The 20,181-nt window shown below is 40.5% G+C and overlaps 1 protein-coding gene across 5 annotated transcripts in view; it reads right to left on the bottom strand.

Moving 5' to 3' along the window:
- Window positions 1-19,680, bottom strand: part of osbpl8 (oxysterol binding protein-like 8) — a 100,197-nt gene extending 80,517 nt beyond the window's left edge. For 2 of the 5 annotated variants that reach the window (XM_044186973.1, XM_044186972.1), the window contains exon 1: window positions 19,327-19,680. The gene's annotated coding sequence lies outside the window, so the exon portion shown is untranslated. Of the gene's footprint in view, window positions 1-5,974; window positions 6,025-19,326 lie in introns of all 5 variants that reach the window. The other 3 variants (XM_044186970.1, XM_044186976.1, XM_044186971.1) reach the window with 2 other exon arrangements.
- Window positions 19,681-20,181: the final 501 nt, after the last annotated feature.

The following is a 20,181-nucleotide window of genomic DNA, read 5'->3' as shown; positions in this document are numbered from 1 at the left end:
GAAATACATTGATTTAGATTAACAGTAGAGCTCAACTCAAGGGCAAGCAAGGACAGCAATCATTTCAGGATCCTGAGCTGATTGCAGTGATGTTGCTGTCCACTCCCAAAAAGGGAAGGCAGCTCTCTGACAGCCCGAGAGGCAGATCTATAGAGGCACATCACTGCTGTCACTGCTGAGTGTTTGGGAAATGATTACTAGTGGTTAAGTTAGACATACTACCATTCTAGATGAGTGATAACAATAAAGGATACGATTGTAACAATATCGCATGTTGGTCACTGACATTTTCCCCCACTTCGGTGACTTAAAACATCAATCCAGAGTCCACACATATGTATGTAATTTCTATGTTTTTGCCTGAGGATTCAATCTCTCCTTGAAGCGACAGCCAACCACTCTGACAATTCTGAACAAGGCCTCTATTGCCTCCACTCCTGCTAAGCGATGATGAAGCTTTTAGGATAATCTCCAACAGAGTCTCTCACAGCAAAGAATTCTTTTTCAAGATTTTGAAAAGGAAAAGATGTGCTGCTGTATTATTATTTTCATAAATAACAACATGAAATAGATCATATATTATCGGTTTGTGAACCTGTGTAAATGCTGAAAACATCCATTTGTCTGAATGTTGTCCATACCACCAAACCGGCTTCTTTGACACCTGTGCTGGCCCAACAGATGCAAGATACCTCAGCCTCAGGCTAAGTTTCATCAAGATGACTGATGAGTGCTAGGGTGTGAACGTGACCAACTCTGGAGAAGAAGAGCAGGACTAACCACTAAATATTCCTTGCCTCAAGGTGAATGGCTGAATACTGTAACTTAATACAAGTCTGCAGTCATGGTAGCAGCTCTGTGAGGCTGTACTTAGGCACAAAGGTGTTTTGAGCTAAATGCTAATGTCAGCATGACAACATGCTCACAATGACAATGCTAATATACTGATGTCCAGCAGGTAAAATGTCTATTATGTTAAACATCTTAGTTTAGCGTGTTAGTAGGCAAACATTTGCTAATTAGCACTAAACACAAAGTACAGCTGAGGCTGATGGGAATGTCATTAGTTTTGCCGGTATTTGGTCATAAACTAAAGTACTGGACAAAGTAAAAGTTTGACCTGATGGTACTAGAAAAGTCAGGTGACCACCACAGTCATTACAATTCTTCCTGGGGGGAACATGAATATCTGTGCCAAGCTTCATGGCAATCCATCCAATAGTTGTTGAGACATTTCAGTCTGGACCAAAGTGGTGGACTGACATACTAACCGACCAACATTGTCATCCCCACAGCCATGACACTAGCATGGCTAAAAATTAGAGCTGCAATGAGTAAGTGATTAGGGAACTATTTTGATAATCGATTAATTGTTTCAGTCATTTTACAAGCAAAAATATGTCGATTTGCATAACGCGCATCGGTGCGTTGCAATGAAGTATGGCAGCGCCCGGTCAAAGCATGGATTCCCCCGGAGAAGAAGCTGCAGCTAAAAAAAACCTCGCCCATGGTCATCTAAAGTGTGGGCGTATTTTAGACAGAGACCCAAAAATGTGGTGCTCTGTAAGCTCTGCAAATTGGAAATGGCTTGTCATAGCAGTTCAACTGCTGTGTACGAGCACTTGAAGCGACAGCAATGGTATTTACTTTTTGTCCCCATCCAAGCATAATATATTCGGATTATCAACACGCAGAATGTGTTTCTGTTGGTAGTAGTCACTTAAAATTGATTTTCTAAATGTTTCTTCATCGCCCCCATGTTAAAAGTAATTTCTGCACCGCTGCTGTTATGGTAACGTAAAGATACACCATGCGTCATCTAATGTTGTTACAGACTGTAAATCGCTTCAGTTATTTTACATTAGCCAGTGATTATCTTAACTGCATATTACTTCAGTAATGAAATAAATCCAAGTCATAACAATTTTAAGTTTTAAGTCAAGTACTTAAGTAAAAATACTGTTTCTCAAGTTCAGGGAAAGGGTTGCGATGACATAGTGATTAAATTAATCTACTGGGTTAATTTTTGTTGCAGAATAATGCCCTGCAGTGCATACCTTGTTTCTTGTGATATTTGTTTGTTTTTAAGAGAAAATGAGCCGTTAGATTAATCGATTTATCGAAAAAATCAATTTTAGATTAATCGATAAATGATTGTTAGGTGCAGCCCTACATCTAAAAAAAACCTCACAAATCTATTACTGAAACTAGACAATCTAGCTCATATTTCCTGTCTCACCGACAACTGAAACATGTCCCCACCAACACAGCCCCTTGCATTTCTTTATTGCAGGGCTGTTTTCAGTCTGAACGCTCACCTAGAAAAGTGCAGCTTCACTGTAACTCACTCTGCAAATTAAGAATTTTAGCTAATTATTACAATGGAAAACAGCAGTTACACATACCATTAAGACAACTGCTGGCTTCCATCTGGAGCTTTCTATCCCCTATAGTACTATATTGAGGTCATTCACACACATGAATACAGACATGTAGAGCTCTGAAATCTACTAAACATCAGTTTTTAAAGACAAAACAGCCTAAGCAGGATAAATGTAATTTCCTGTAGAGACATGTCAGACACCAGGCTATACTAGAAATGTCAGCTTGTCAGGAATAAGGGACTGATTGGGCGGCTGTGGCTTAGTGGTACAGCGGGTCGTCCACCAATCGGAAGATCAGTGGTTCGATCCCACATGTCGAAGTGTCCTTGGGCAAGACACTGAACCCCAAATTGCTCCCGAGGGCCATCAGTGTGTGAATGTGATATGTAGTGTGTGTGTAGCGTTTTGAGTGGTCGGAAGACTAGAAATGCGCTATACAAGTACAGTCCATTTACCATGTTCAAACTATGTTTTCAAAAATGCTCTATGGAAATGAAAACAACAGGACAAAGAGAGGGGTGGAGAGGGGACCTTCAAGTCACTTGGTCCAATGTGATCTTCTGCCTGTCCCAGTTTGGTGCTGTGCTCAGGGGGAGACATCTTTTAACAGAATTAATCCATGTAGGTCAGGGAGTGAGGAATATTAATCAGCCATGTAAGTAGAGGCAGAGGATTGCCTTGCTAGACCAGAGAGAATCCAGCACTGTTTCACCAGAATAAGAATCACTTTTCATCCCCTTGACAAGGAAAGAAATGTATAAATGTACACATGTGAAAACTGTATCTGAAACCGTACATGTAGTAATACAGAGGCTTAAAAACAGAAAGTATGATCGGGAGACAATGCAGGATAGAACAGTCACATATCATTCTGTGGTTTCGAAAAATAATAAAAACTTGCAGGTCTTGCGGCATTGTACAATTAAATATTATCTGGCAGCCATTCCTGTAGCACAGATTAACTCTCATCCCTGAACAGATCCTGTTTTCACAATTACAATATGCCTTTACATAATTTCTGTCCCCTCCGCATTAAAGCATCTGGGAGCATCCTGAAGGTTTGGCGAGGGAGAGTGCATATACCCATCTAATGCTAAAGCAGAAATGATACAAAAAGCAGGTTGACTCACTCAGAAGCCTTGCGTTGGCTTCAGTTATGCCAAATCTCATCAGAAATAACAGAAATGTGGAAAATGTCTTTAGTTTATTTCCTTCTATAAAAGTATTGTTGAGCCCACCCCCTCCATTGAGAGAGACAGTGGCTACCCTCCAAAACTTGACTTGCACCGTGCCGGTTTGTGCTGGATGGGCACGATTTCTAATCCATTTCATTTCAGCACCCAAAACAACACGTTCACCAGTGAGCATATATCTCTTGTGCTGTTTGGCATCACTAAATCCACATGTAAAAAATAGAGCCCTATCAATACTCAATCAATATCAACCCTATCAATATTTTTGAGGCCAATACCGATATCAATATTTAAAAAATCCGATATGGATATATATGAAAATAATTGTTTTCATAAATGCGTAACACAAACCCAATGTTTTTTGTAAGAACCCCTTTCTCTTTTTCTTAAGAATTGTGACCAAGATATGTGACACCTTGCTGTTGGAAAATGTCATTGATTTCTGGTGGACAAACTATGTAATGGAGACGCTGTTTCTAAATTAATTCAAACATATTTTGGCATTTTTATACTTCAAAGTCATATTGGTGTCTGCCGACATATATGCAGACACCAGACATGTCTGTAATAAGCTGATATAGGCCAATGTATCGGTCCGGCCAATTTATCGGTCTAGCTCTGGGAACAGTCCAAAGGTGAAACTAAATGATAGCTGCAAAGGTTGAAAACATCAGAACAGATAGCAGTTTAAAAGATAACACATGTTGGTGCATCTCTCAATACTTTCATGTCAAAAATAAAGTACAGTGTTGTGCTTATGATGATACAGTAAAGCAACATGTGTGAACAGTGTGGCTCATTGATATCTTTTTCATTGTTTTTGGATAACAATGGAGCTCTACGGCACTGAGGAATTGGATATATCAGGCTTCAGATACACAAACAAGACCTGTTAATAGGATCAATTCAATGTTTTGGTCTTTTCATGGGATTTGTTGACAATAAGAGAAATATAGAATATCACCACACTTGTCTTTCTAATATTTCCCTACCTAATATTTACCTGTTTCCACTTCACTTTAGCACAGCTCATCCTCAGTAATAGCTGACGACATTATCTGCTGCCACGCTTTGATCATTTGCTGATAGAAATTTAACGTCATATTGTCTCATGTGCCACATGCAGTCCATTAAAGTCGGTTTCCACGCCAACATGCAGCACACCAGCACAGCTAAGCGGAGCACTGCTCAACTAGAGACCAATATCATAAACCTGATTCAGAATTATGTAATGAGTGTTATCATTGGTTCCTCATGTTAAAAAAGCGCTCCTGTGGTGCTTTAATATCATCTCTAACAGCAAAATTCCCACATGACAGAGAATCTCTTTTCTTTCTATAATATCCCCCCTTTATTGTGGGAGAATATCATGTGGAGCACAAGCAGCAAGTGTTTCACCTTGGAAAATTACGCGTTTAAATGCAACAAGGTGACTCAGCGCTCACTAACATCCATTTATCTAAATCATAAGAGCGACATGTGGATGGGAATGCTGATGAGGAGGAGGAAGACGATGAGAAGGTCTGAACTCCTGTGGTGTCAAGGAGACTGTGGTGACCTCAGAGCATTCAATCCCCGAACAGGAGAAACACTGCGGCTGCTGGCTTTTTAACTGGCTGTTGGCTCATAACGGACAGCACAAAACCATCCCTGCCACAGAGACAGAGAGAACAGAGCCACAGCTCCACTACAGAGCTGCACAGTGAAAATGTGTGTGATGCACACAGCCCGAGCTGAATATGTGTCTGTTTGTGTGTGTGTGATACCTATTGCATAACAGAAAAGAAGAAAAAAAAGATGTGAGGCTGACATGGCAGCACATTCAGCCTAAAGATCATTCATATTTTACGTTTTAAAGGATTTGCGGAAATCACAAGGAAGTAACGAGTGCAAAGGTCACAGCGTCAAATGATATTCCCGTGACCCGAGAATGACCTTTTAAGAAAAGCGCGCATGGGGAAAAAAGGGGGAGCTGGAAGACGGCATCGTAGTCATCATCTCTACATGTTGAGTGCTGTCAGAAGCTGGACAAATGTGATTCACCTCCTTGTCTCAGCCTGGATTTTCGACAGCTATCTGCAGTCTGACACCACCAGACACATCCTGAGTAGCTAGCCGGGTATCGGGACATATCATCAGGCGGTAGTGTGATGTGACCTCAATGTATTAGCATCTGTTACCCAAGCGGAGCCTTCCTACACAAATACACAGCGTGAAAACACCCAAAAGAAGCCTCAGGAGTGAGACTACTTAACACAGAGGCACATTAACACACTACATTTATCCAGCTCAAGTGCAGGTACATTTTACCAGACAAACACAGAAGCACGGAGGCAACTGGACTGATGCAGCATGCACATGTGCAAGAGAGCGCAGGGAGGTGAATGAAGGACCTACCTCATGCAGCTCGGGGAGCAGAAAGCACCATTACATTCACAACACAGCCTCTGAGAGAGGACGAGAGAGAGAGAGAGAGAGAGAGAGAGAGAGAGAGAGAGAGAGAGAGACATAGAGATGACATCACCATATTTTTCTTCCTCCTCCTCTGAAATGTAGGCTAGTGCTGCAGGGCTGCCGGAGTCGGCAGCGGAGCAGCAGTGAAAGCTCCCTCTGTGTGTGTGTGCAATGACAGAGGGGTAAGCTTTGTATATAAGCATTCCCTGCTGGATGTGACCTCAGTGTGTTAGAGTCTACAACCCCAACAGAGCACTCAAAGACACACACACACACACACACGCACAGACAGTATTGAAACACTTAAGCTAGGTTTCCATCCAAATGTAGCGCAAATGTTAACCGAGTTTCGAGAAAATCTGCAAATGAAAATGCCAATTAACGTACGTTTCCATCCACTACCATTATGTGATTATTAGGAGTTGGTTCGTCGAGATAAACAGCTGGTGCCGATAATTTTCCAGTCGGGTGCCATTAAACCATTGCAGAAGAAGAGGGCACAACAAGATGACATAATTAAATGAGCGCCAGTCAAACCTCAAACGGTGAAAAACATTTGAGAAAACGTGATGGAAATATAGCATTTATGTTCGTTTTATGTATTCATTTTATTCGATACCGTCTCCTCATCGCTCCACACAAATCTGATGTTTTTGTCTGCTGCTATTATACGTCTCTTCAGTGCAGCAGAGGCTTCAGTCGATGTTTATGTCTTGATTTATTCACTAAGTATGTTTCCATTGCACTTTGCTTTTATCGATACACCAATTTTTCAACCTCAGCCAAGCGTAAAAACCTTTCTGCGATATTTCCAGATTTTTTTTTTGAAAATGCACATAAAAACAGGCGGATGGAAAAACCACCTACAGATATCAATCCTCTCAGAAAAATCCCATTTGTTAAATCGTGGTAATGTGCTTCTATGAAAATAAGTGCATGTAAATAAAACCATTTTCAAAGTATCTGACACAAACATACACAAAGACTGAGAAAGCTCAGATAGATGCACATGCATTACCAGCAGGTAGCTGTTGCCTTAACACCGGGCTTTCCAGCAGTGTTTTATAGGCGAGGTGAGGCGCCATGCCTCACCAGAAATAAAGAGCGCCTCCACTAACGTCAGAAGAAATTATTACAGTTTTATGAAATACAATTTCTTATTAAGCTCCAGGGAAAACAAGCAGTAGAGCTAAACCACACAGAAAAAAAGCCATGCATTTAATGAGTGAGGTCATTGTTTAAACCATCATGACGTAACTATTAATAATGAGATGAGATGTGTCAGGATCTGTCTTATACAGCTCAGCAAGCGACTGATGGATCAAATCGTATGTGCACTTTGCAGTAATTGATCGGAGAAACACATTGCAATGTCTGGGGGAAAGTATTGGTGTAAAGCTTAACCAATACATGTCGGAAAACGGATACAAAGTCAGAGATTTGGCTACATCGATACACAACCACAGATCTGTCCCAAATTCTGCATGAATTTCCAAATACTCTCTCTCTGCACCCGTTAGCGTGTCAGTGTGTGCGACCCACCCCTCTCCTGCTGACTCACTACCTGCTTCAAGCCATCCACAACATGAACGAAATGTTGATACTACTGTGTCCAATGCTGCCTAAACTCTTTACATTACATCTGCAGTTTTCAAAACATATATAAACGCAAATAACGAGGAGCTAATGCTACTTCCAAGTGACCCCAACTCCTGACAGTTCCCGAAGCCATGTGCTCCTTTATTTACAGGGACATGCGCCCATACAGCCTACTACAAACACCAACTTCAGAAGAATGACACTGACCAAGAACTGAGGTAAACAATACCCACACTGCGGCATTTTAGTGAAAGATTCATCCGCCTTAGGGACTAGTTTAAATATTATCCAGTGTATCACTGCCTGTGTTTGCAGCCGATTGTTTGGCAGAAGACATGCTTTTCTTTCATTCAGAATTTGAAATAAAAATAATTGAGACATTATTGAGAGTGCTTACCACCTCTGCTAACCAGTTTCCTGCGGGAAACCCAGAGCATATACTTCATATACCAGATACTACTTTTCCCTTCAGGAGGGAATCAAGACTGTGACCTTCCTGAAAGTCCCATTAACAACCAAGCAAAACCACTATGGTACAATGGGAAACACCGAACACAAAGATTTGGCTGTCATCATTTAAATTCATTTTCCAATGACTCTCAAAAAGAATTTCTTTGGAATTTGAGGTTATCCTTGGTAATATTGTATTGTTTTAATGTTTTTCAGTATTTCTGTTTTTTTTTTTTTAAATCTCCTTTGTGTTCATTTTATTATGTATTACTTGTTTGCCTTGTTGCATTGAACTTGTTAACTCTGTGCTACTGGTATCCTGCTAAATTGTGACTAAGTTTTTATGTTTAAGTATTAGAAGTTTGTATTATGCACAAGCAGCCTTTTGGGGGGCATAATGGTGTAAGAAAATTTCTCTCTTCTGCCTCTTCATCTTTACGTGGATCAAGGCTTATTCTTAAAGTATTTTTAGGCATGTTTAGTTTGTCCTGACTCTGTTTAGAGTAGACAGAGATAGGGTGGAGTATAGGAAGGGTTTATAGGGGATAGGGCTTACATATAACAAAAATCATTTAATTGTTTGTTGTTGTTTTTTTAAATCAGTCTATAATATTTCCAAAATGATGATAAATGTTCAACGTAAGTCACCGGAGCCAGCTGTGATGTCTTCAGATTTCCTGGTTATGTGGATTCTGGTTCACTGAGCCATCAGGAAGCTGCTCATCCTAAACTCACAGGTAGTACAATCTTGTGTCTCATAACATCAAAATGAATCCTCCCTATCTTTTCCCTTATGTCCTATTTCTACAGCAACCTTCCATATTACTGTGGTGCATCACTATGGCCACGGGAGTGTTATCAGGCTCTGACCCAGTGGTTGCTTCTAATGCTGTGAAATAGCTTATTCTGTTATGGCACTAAGTGCATTAGTCTGCATAACGCTCAGGATGTAGACAGCAGGACAGCATAAGAGGTGCTACTTTTAGAAGAATTCTGTGGGTGTGTCAGAGATACCAGAAAAAGATTCTACACTACACACAAAATGTGCACACACACACAATAAGCATATGCCATATCATAGCACTGCATAGCCATGGGCGTTTGGATAAAGACAACATTTGATAAAACATGGTGTCAGTGAACTCACCAGCTAGGCTGATCAAATGACAAATCACAACAAGCAATTTGATGGACGATTTTATCCAGAGGACTTTACAGCATCCTGAGTGCATCATGTTTTTTAGCAAATAGAGCTCCTCCCCCTTCCTGACCAGTGTTACCCTGTGGCAGAGATGTTCCGTGATTTTTCAATTAATTTTCATAATTAAGTCAGAGCACGTCTGTGACCTAAAAATGTTGTCCTTTTACTGCTTTGTGCATTGTTCCCCTGAAAGGGCAAACAGTCTGGTTTCCACAACAGCCTGACACTAAAACACACTATCTATTCAAAAAAAAAATTCTATATTTCTGTGCAAGGTAACATATTGTAAAATTCCCCAAACATAAAATAACACATCTTGTCTAGAAACTCTATCAAATGCCCTTTTTGAAATTTAGCGTCAAAACTCCAATATAATCCCAATAGAAAAAAACATTCTATCTCACCCTTTCCCATTATCCCGCACAGATAAATGCATCGTATTAAACTGAATTACATGGAGCCTGAAGCTGCTGGTGAAGCATCAGCCTGGACTGGTGTACCTGCTGGCCTGTGGCAGACAGGCAGCAGAGCAGGGTGCTGCAGCTCGGCTAATCTAAGACAGCAGCGGACAATCAGACAACGCATAAATCTACAAGGCATATAGACCCCCATCTCTTGAAATAAATGTAGGACTACTGTAAATTGCTTAGTTAAAAATGGATTATAGTTTTTATACCCCTTTGGAATGAAAACTCAGATTTTCGAATGCAATAGGTCATTGCTAAAACCAAGTTACCAGCATAAAAGCCTGCTAACACACAGGGAATTCAATTCATTCCAATGGAATCACTGCAAACAGTGGATTCGCTCGCAGGGGCCAAGTAAATCTGTGCAATTTTTCACATCAAGTTCAACTTTGGTGAACTCTGTAAACAGAACAGTACATAGAAAATAAGAGAGAATCCGGGAGCTACTGTGACTGACTAGCGCTAGCCCAGCTGACTAGCGAGTTAGCGGTCAGCAACAGCAGTTCACCAACTAGCAATGCGAGTAGAGTTACTACGTCACCAAGCTTCAAGAACCAAATCTATTAGGCCAGGCCTTAACAAAACATCTGTGCCAATATAAACACTTAGGCTATTCTAAATGGACACCAATGAGAAACCAGTAATATAAGTCCAGTCTAGGGCTGCAAAATTAATCGAAGAATTATACAAATCGCAATACGGCCAAGTGCAATATCCAAATCGCAGAAGCTGCAATTTTTTGATAAAGGTAAAATGTGGGACACAACAGCATTATAATGAAGTGCTGTAGCGCTGCAGAGACGCCCTGGCCTACACATCTTGTTCTCCAGATGTAAGAAAACATGTTTTTTCAGTGAAAATGAAAATTGAGATGTAAAAATGATCATTCCCATCATATCACAATCATAATATCTCGCAATATGATTTTTTTTACCATATCGTGCAGCCCTAGTCCAGTCTTTAACATTATAATATATTACCTCTTCAATATTTCTCCGTAATCTATTTAGCTACACCTCTCCTGGTAAAAACTTTGGACAAAATCATCTGCCAAATGAATAAATGTAAAAGGCTTAGCTGATTGTGTCAATTACAGGCCACTATTGTTTTTTGGTATAGGACCTGTCAATCCCTCCTGTGGCTAGCATCAAATTCCACCTAAACTATCTCCCTCAGCACTTTCCGAGATCTTACAAAATGTTGCCTGCAAATTAGCTTTTGAATGAGAGACCGGGGAAGCTCGTCTGACCTTGCTGGGTGGTGCACATGTCGTGACCATGTGAGGAGATTACACCACTGCAATGAAAAGTCATCTTCAAGGGGATTAATGAGAACGAAGGCAGTGACAAAGACCAAAAACCTGTAAGGTGGAGTGAGTTTTTCACACATGGAGGGCAGAGCACATCCAAAGGCTTAATTCTCCAACAATACCTCAAAGTTAAAAATCTCTTTGTTGAAGAAAGAGGCAATCTTCTCCACAAATACCAGCAATTATCAGCCCAAATCCTGGCCCAGAGACTCAGTAAAGCCTGCCCAACCTGAACAGAAGGTGGAGAGATAGGCCCACAAAGATAACTTATCTACACAGTGACAAAACAGAGGCTACAGGAATTTTGGGAAAACAATAAAATGTTAATATGAAATAAGAGAGATAAAAGTAAAACTTATCTCAAACATGAATCATGTTCAGCCAACTTCTGTCTTTAAGGTCTCTCTTGATTTGCTATCCTAGCATTTCGGCACTGACCCTGACCCTTGCATTATGACTGCTTGTAACACTGGGGATATATGACAGACACTTACTTTAACAGAACTAAATGCCATCTAGTCATTCAGCTTTGTCCTTCCTCACTGGGCTGTCACGATTGGCCCAAATCATCTGCAACTTAAGACGTTAGAAAGATCTGCAAGTTGAGAGATGTGACACACCGAGTGGAAATTCTGTGTGAATAATGCAAGTGACAGAAGTGTGTGAGTCTGCGTCACAGCCACTGTCCGTTTCCCCTCAGACCCTTAACCCGAAGAGATTATTACAGCTGCACCTACGGAGATTTCTGGATACGTCTGCCAACAGTACAGAGGAGATACACAGCACACACAGGCTGAAATAAAGATCTTTAGAAAGCTAAAAGGGGATGCAGTTTTGTTGACCATAATAGTGGGTGCTAACTTTCTGGTATTATATGAAATTATATCTAGGGATGTCACGATCATGAAATTTTTAGTTGACGATTAATTGTCATACAAATAATTGCGATTAACGATTTAATTGTCCTTTTCTGTTCATTTTATGCCACTATTATAGTATAAGCCTAATAATAGTTTAATAACACACACACACACACACACCCTTCTAAAATGGGTCAACAAATATACTTTGGCGGTTGTTAATATTACTGGGCGTCCCGCCCAAGTAAAGTCTATGTGTGGGAAACGACGTGGAAATAGTGATGGAGATATGGCATATCTGTTAGTTTCATCCAGCTGTTTTTATAAAGGCGAATCGAAACGATTCTAACCATTATGCAAAATGATCGCAGTTAGCTCAAATAATTGCGATCAGGCAATTATGTAAGAATTGTGACAGCCCTAATTGTATCCTTGCGGAACACTATACACTCTCTCAGAGCATGAGCTCAGCAAAACAAAGCATCCCCATCCCTCTGTATCAAACAGGCTCATCAAAAGCAATGCATTGTGCATCCCTCAAAGAGCTGCAGCTGTGAACAGGACTCTGGAGTCTGAATGAGTGAATGAGGACACTAGAAAGCAGAGCATGCACAACACTAGTTCACTCCTTCAGCTTAACAACAAAGCCTGAGCCAAATAGAGACTGTAACTGTATCCATGACCAGATCATGTCTGGGCTTTGATGCTGTGGATTTTAGAGGTGTGGATGTCTGTGCATGTAATGTCAAAATGTGTGAAACTTGCTTTAACACGGGGATAGGAAATGCCCCTTAAAAACAGCCACCACCACCATCTTCCCTTGATTCACCCCAGTGTTTTCAGCAAGCAGCTGAGGGGGAAATGGTTAACGATCGTGACTTTTGCTGTTGGAAATTGTTAACCTGTGAAAAGGCCATATTTTGCACTTTGCATTTTGAAAGCATGCTTAGTTCTCATGGTCGTCTGACATGCACAATGGTTGCACCTTGTTTTAAAATAGAGAGAGAAAGAAGACAAGCTGTGAAAAATGGGAATGTAACAACCCACTGGGAGTGTAACTAAAACATCAAGAGCACTGGAAACCAGCAGCTTGTTCAGTCACCTGCATTTCTGATCAAACATCTCTTTGAGATCATTTTTCTTTTTGTTTACTAGATGCAAATTGCCTTTGTTCCTACAGGAAAACATTTACAGTCACTACTACTAAAATACCTTCAAAAACTGTTGCCCAAGGCACATAAGTAGAGTACTAGAGCAAAAGAAAAGGAATACTCCTCTGTTTCCATCGTGTTCAAAGAACACCAGGACATCTTTCGCTGATCCTTCGACTTCAATGTCTCACATAAAAACATGCTTCACTGTCAAATGGTTTATCCAGGATGTTTATTCCTTAGTCTCCTCTTGTAGATATTCTGTAGCACAGCTGAAATGCCCTCAGTACGATGCTAGGTGTGGTCAAAGGCTACACCTACTGTCGCAGCCAAGCTTTCATGAGTCAGCTCATGAGCTCAGACACAATGGTTTTTTGAGGTGGACTGGAAGCGGTGTCTTCTGCAAGACTGGTGGCTGGTAATGACAGTTATGCAGCAAAGCAAGATTCCTCCGTGAGGGTAGGACTCGGGTCTCATGATGATTAAACCAAAGTGCGTAGGAACAAACAATTTTGGAGGGATGACTTATTAAACTTGCCATTGTCTTTCACATTGAAAAAGTTGAATGAAGATGGTGAAACCTCTCTTAACACTTAACAGATAATTCATTCATCTCCAAGGAACATGCAGACCTTCAATGTTTTGTACTACGTTTTGGTAAGAATGGTCCAAATTAATTCCAAATAATAATAACTGATAATAAAAATGTAATATTGGGTCTGTGTTTTTCCTAATTCTAATGTAGCCTATGACATTCTGTATAGCTGCTTTGTCAGATGGGTGATACACTTCATACTGTAAAATATACATGTATACACATTTGGTGTGAAAGATGAGTAAGGCCGTTTTAAGGAACACACTCTTTATTTTGATTAATTCAGAGTCACAATTCAGCTTTGGAGGAATGGTTTAAGGTTTGTCCTTGAATCTCAAGATTAATGAAGACACACATTTGGCATGATTTAATTCTCAATTTGTTATCGGTTTGAGTCAGCGAGACATAAAAAAACTAGAGAGATGATACTTTAAATATATAGCACAGGGGATTCTAAGCCAATACTGCATCTAAAGCCATTTCTACTTGGATTGTATGCATTATGGGTAACTTTGAAACCAGCAGATCTCTCTGTGATTCAGGGGGAAGCTGCAGTTCAGGTGGGCAGTAATAAGGTTCCCTACCTCCGAAGCTATGCTCTGGGGGCCTTACGAGGGTGGACACTCAAGTTAATAGGCTGGGACATTAATAAAGGGCTTGATACGCCCACGCTCCTTTATCAAATAACAAATCCTGCACAGCAGTGGACCTGGTGTAAGTCCGACACAAGAAACCACACTTAACTAAACCCTTTCATCACTGGAGACAGGTGCAAATTAAATGCATGTTTGTTCAGTTTTGTTTGATGTACGGGAGCCAAGGGGAGTTGAGCTTCTCGGAATAATGAAGGCTGAGACAATGAAATGAAAGGTACACAATAATAAGGTTTCATTGGAATAAAAACAGCTGTTTTCATTGGTATGCCTCGGCTATCCTTCTCACCGATGCTAATACAGGCTGTTGAACTACATGCTAAAGAAAAGCGAGCCAAAATGTATCCTGATTTGTGTGCCACTGTTGGATAAATCCACACTGACAAGAAGTGAGAGGCAACTATCTCGCTTCGAGCACATCTGGCATTTGTCAGAGCAAATGCATCCAATCAGCCAAACCACAGCCAGTGGCCCGAGCGTCCCAGCTGGGACGATTACGCCGCACTGATGCACCGGCCTTGGCATTTCAATAACTTCATGAGCAACCCAGCATTTGTTATAGCTCCTAATAGTGTTACAGTCTGGAGGCAGAAAGAGACAAGGCTGTTTGGGACTTGTGCCTAGCTGACAGGTGAATATTTGCTCAGTGAGGGACTGACGATGAGGGGGCTGTTTTATTGTTTCATAATGTGGCCGCTGTGAAGCCCTTTAAGGACTGTAAATGCATACTTTACTTCACAGCTTATACCCTCTATTGGTATCAGCACTAACTGTGCTCTGTCTATACTTACCTGTAAGCATGAAGATCAGCAGTTTTTAACTATTTGCGCAGTTTCAGCTCATTTTAAAGCATGTCCCGATAGGGTGTGAATACGTCACCATGTAACTGCTGTACAAAATAACTTACCATCAGAAAGAAGAAGAACCACTCCCGGATCAAAATGCAGACTTCACCAAGACAGCGTAAACAAAAAAAAAACGCTAAGTTCCCACTCCCAAAGGCCTCTGGGAAATGTGGCTGCGCCAGTACAAATGGAAAAGGTATTTCTCCATACATATGGAATTCATCACTTTCACAAAGTGCTTGCATAGTAGGGAAACAGGTTTCATAACAGAACAGACTCGCTCCCAGTAGTTTCCAGTATATGACATTTTGCAAGAGTGGCCAACAGACAAGTTGCTGCGAGTCAGGCGCTCCTGCCTGCAGATGCCCATCTTTGTGTAACTGAGAGATTCATTTTTCACTGCTAAGCAATAATGAGAAAATGTATTTATTTAAAATGGAATATGTGCAATAGGGGTGGGCGATATGGCCCTAAAATAATATCATGATATTTAATGGTATTTGCAAAAACGTTATTCTTGACAATATGACAAAAATCCTGAAAAATAATTATATATATATATATATATATATATATATATATATATATATATATATATATATATATATATATATAGATATATATATATATAAAATATATATATAATATATAGTACCCTATTTCTAGTAAATTATTTCTTATTTCACCATTTTAATTCTACTTTATCCTCCACCTTATTTTAGTGTTTACTCACAGAATACTTTAATCTGCTCACCTTGCTTTTCCCTTCAGTTCCCTTTTCCCCACACACACACACACTGACTTGCCCCGCCCCGCCTATTTCCGTTTCTCCCTGTATGTGTTGACTCTCTTCGTCAGCAGTATGTTTTATAAAGTTGCTCAAAAAAAACACAACTCGCATTTTGGACTTTTTCACCCGCGAGTCCGTTTTCACAACAGCAGGTGAGCCGCGTGTGGAGGAGGCTTGTTGATAGGCGACGAAACCAACAGAGTACCGAATGACAACGGCACCGAGAGCTGCACTTACAAGCTTTTACTAAACAATGGCATAAATAGGAGACTCTCTCTCTCTGTGTGTTTCTCTGCAGAGCATGTGCGATTGTTAGTAGACCGCATGCAAGGGGCAGAGCGAGATTGTCCACTAGTTAATCCATCGCAGATGGCGCCGTTAATATACCTGGGCGGCCCGACCAAGTCTGGGGGAAAAAAACCCTCAGGCGTCGTTGTGCCCAAGTCTTATAATGTAGGGAAAACACTGCTGTATCCTAATAAACACGCATGTAAACATAACGGGCGACATCGTACGAAATGTGGACATAACCTAAATAATGTTTGCTGGCCTCAATAAGTCGATAAAGTAATTATCGTGACAGGCCTAGGCATACCCCTAATTTGCAGCAATAGATTTTCAAATACTTGTTTAGTATCAATACTGACCATGACCAGGTCATTCAGTGCACCCATTGACGTGACAACAGCCGGTTTTGTGTGGATCTAGTATTCGGTGATGCTTTCAGTGCTGCTAACCTCTTCATACCATGAAAGTAATTGATATATTATAGTGAAACATGCAAGTCAAAACTACATTGAAAACAGGAAGGGTGCAGAAATTATGTATGAGAAGAACAAGCTGGTGTTAACAAAGAGCTTTCATGCTCAGCAAACCATTACTGGAAAAATAAGCATTATCTGATTTGCAAATACATAAAACAATAAAACGCAAATGACAGCTATTGTGGATACAAGACTCCACTCTTCAGTTCTGTAAAAACAGGCGTAGATTCACATGTGGGTGTGCAGTATTCTGCCTCACAACTAAAAGATTGTTTCGTCCATGTTCAGAATTGTATGCATGTATTGTAGAAAATACAGCTGGGTATCGCCACTGGTTCGATTCTGATTCACAAGGTCCGGATTCAATTCGATTCAATATCGATTCGTTTAGGGCCCCAGTGTTTCCCCAACCACTATATTATAAATAAATATATAGATATTAAGAAAGCAACTTGACATTTAAGGTTGAAATAATGTCCCTTAATCATATACAGTTCAAGTATTGCATTTCGAAATGTTGTGGTGTTATTTCCGCTTTAAAAGAAAAAAATGGACACAAAGATCGACCTCTGATTTTATGAATCGATATCAGATCATTCAAATGAAGATTGATTTGAATCAGAAAATCTATTTTTGAGACCCAGCCCTAGTAGGAAAGAATTATCTATATAAAGCAGGAATATAATACCTGCTCAAAATGCTCTGTGCAAACAAGGCCTTGTTAAATGGCTAATATCCAAAGAAACAGCCTCTCTCCTTGCGACCAGAGTCGCATTAGAGTCTGGTCGTAGGTCAAGTCAGTTTTATTTATACAGCCCAATATCACAAATCAAAAATTTGCCTCAAGGGTCTTAAAAATCTGCATACAACACCCTCTACCTTGATTCAGATAAGGAAAAACTTCCCCCAAAAATCATATATATATATATATGGCCATATTTCATAAATAAAAATGATTACTTGAGAATCTGATTAATGAGAGGCAGATTAATTTATAATAAAAAGAACTGTTAGTTTCAGGCCCAGGATGACTTATAAAGAGTATCCATATTTAATAGGGAAGAAAGCGCTTATTTTGGTTTGTGCTGCGTGCACAGCAGTACTGGTTGTGTTGCCCTGTGGGAAACCTTTTCAGTTCAGTTTTTTTCCTTCCATCACTGTGCAAACAACCCAGCGAGAATTTATTTTAATGCTGTTTTCCTTTGCATGTCAGTATTAATACAACGCTGGTGCTCCCAAAGTAGATCCTGCTTTCGAATTTAGAGCTACGTGTGGCTACCGGAGCAGTACGCAGGCAACAAGCTGGGCAGAATGGTAACTTCATTTGGCTGGCAAATAAGATGGTCGCTCTTGCGACCCTGGATTGCGTGCCTCACCTCAGCAAAAGCCTGGCATGGAAAGTCTGGGATTTACATGCAAATAAGCGAAGGATGGGAAACATGGAAATACAGCTTTAGTGGTAGAACCGAGGTTGGCACAGGTACGCAGAATAAACTGATGGGTGTTTTTTCATCATCGACTCTAATCACTTACAGTCAATTACCAGTTAGCTCAATTCCCTATTCTAGACTATTACAGTACATGCAGTTGTCAATGACAACCAAGACCAGAGCTGTGGGACCACATTAACATTTGAAATCCATTATTCAGTTTCTTTAAATTTGACCATTTTCATGCCAAAAAACAAACTAAAAACATTACTTGTACTTGGTGCTTCTGTCAGAATGTCATGCTTCTCACCTCTCCTCTCCTCCAAAAAGGTTGGAAAACTGATATTTGAGACAAAGAATTAGCTTTCTACTATAAAAACTAGTTTATACAAGTAGGAGAGAGGGGGTAAGCTCCATGAAAACTCGGGGGATAGCATGACAGGCTGATATCACATATCTGAGATCGGGCCAGGATCTGCCGGATGCATCAGTTGTCTGACACAGTTTGGAGCAGTTCTTACTGCCGGTCAGTCTCCTGTTTCTGCTGCTGGCTCCTGTCAGGTGAAAGTGGTAACAGAGCACCAGGGTTCAGGAGGATCATATGTTTGAGGATGGCACGGGGGGGTAATATGTAGACAGCAGGAGAGGTCAGGTAAGAAAATCGGCAACATTTTCAGCACTGCCGCCCATTCTTGAAACATACCACAGAACACCAAAGCCAAACAGACTATAAATTCACAGCTCCTTCCACAAATCTCCCAGGTACAGTATGGTTGCAGGCAATTAATATGAAGCATGCCTTACCATTAACCACTTTGCTGCATAGCACACCGCGTCCTGACTGCACGACTGCAAACAAGCTAACGTTACACACGTGTAACTAAATGAAGACTCTCACTCAAAAAAGATTCACACTGGAGTATGAGTCGGGACCAACGCAAAGACGTACAGTCAGTTAAGGGGAGCGTATGGAGATGGAGAAGCTGCTAGACGTCCAACTCAGCTTCTCGCTAAAGCTGGTTTATTACATAATAGTACGCACTGCTCGACTGCAGAGTCACGGCTGTCAACTCGCCGCAGACACACACACACACAGCGAAATTAGCAATTAAGCTAGCTGCGTTTAATCAACATTAGCAGCTGGTGGAAAGCAGCGTTCATTTTGTGTTTTAGTTGTTTACCTTTGCTTCGTTGGGGGTCTCTCGGTAGGTTGTCTGACTGGCTCACAGAAGGAAACGCTGGCCGTATATTCAGGCAGTCCTCGGGGACGTGTGTCTGTCTGCTAACGTTAACTGTTAGCTGACGGCGTTTTAATGTTTATTGCTAACGTTAGGTATTCGCTGCTTCAGCTGCTGATGGCCCGCGTCCTCCTCAGCCCAGCGGTGTCATGTTGGTCCAATATATTAAGTTTGAACAGTTGAAAATTCACAATTACTGCTATGCTTTCTACTGTCTATGTACCACCGACATTCAGTCAACTTGTTAGCTATTAGCCCGCCTGTATGATTCTGTCATGGGTTTGAGTGGACAAAGGTAAAATGAACCGGAATGCACTTTTTTTCCGGTTACAAACTTCAAACTAAAAGCTAACCAAAAAGATACAAATTTAAAAAGGCAGCAAAATGTTCTCCTGCTCATACAATAACTGCCTTTTAGTCATAGTATGATTTAATTTAATGCTTTTCATTGTCATTTAATTGAATGAATTAACAGTCTTACCTAGACTGGTTGTCTGTTATTAGAATGGTATTAAATATACAAAATCTTAAATATTAAATTATACAAATAAAAGATAGGTTTAGATAAATATTTTTTTTTGGCTGCCTTTAAGTCCTTCCACTGTCCACAGACCACTTTTATTTTGTGTCAACACCCAAAATTGTTCTCCAAAAGTTTGCCCCACTCAGAGACACAAAATTTGCATACATAGAAAACAAAATCATGAAAACCTGTATATGAAATGTGGCATGATATTTATTTTGCTGTGCATATTGAAAAAAGTGGGCTTCTTACTATCACCTAAAGTAGAACTCTGT

The sequence above is a fragment of the Siniperca chuatsi genome, linkage group LG23, assembly GCF_020085105.1.
Source record: "Siniperca chuatsi isolate FFG_IHB_CAS linkage group LG23, ASM2008510v1, whole genome shotgun sequence".
Taxonomy (NCBI): Eukaryota; Metazoa; Chordata; class Actinopteri; order Centrarchiformes; family Sinipercidae; genus Siniperca; species Siniperca chuatsi.
This window is presented reverse-complemented; position numbering and strand designations above follow the sequence as displayed.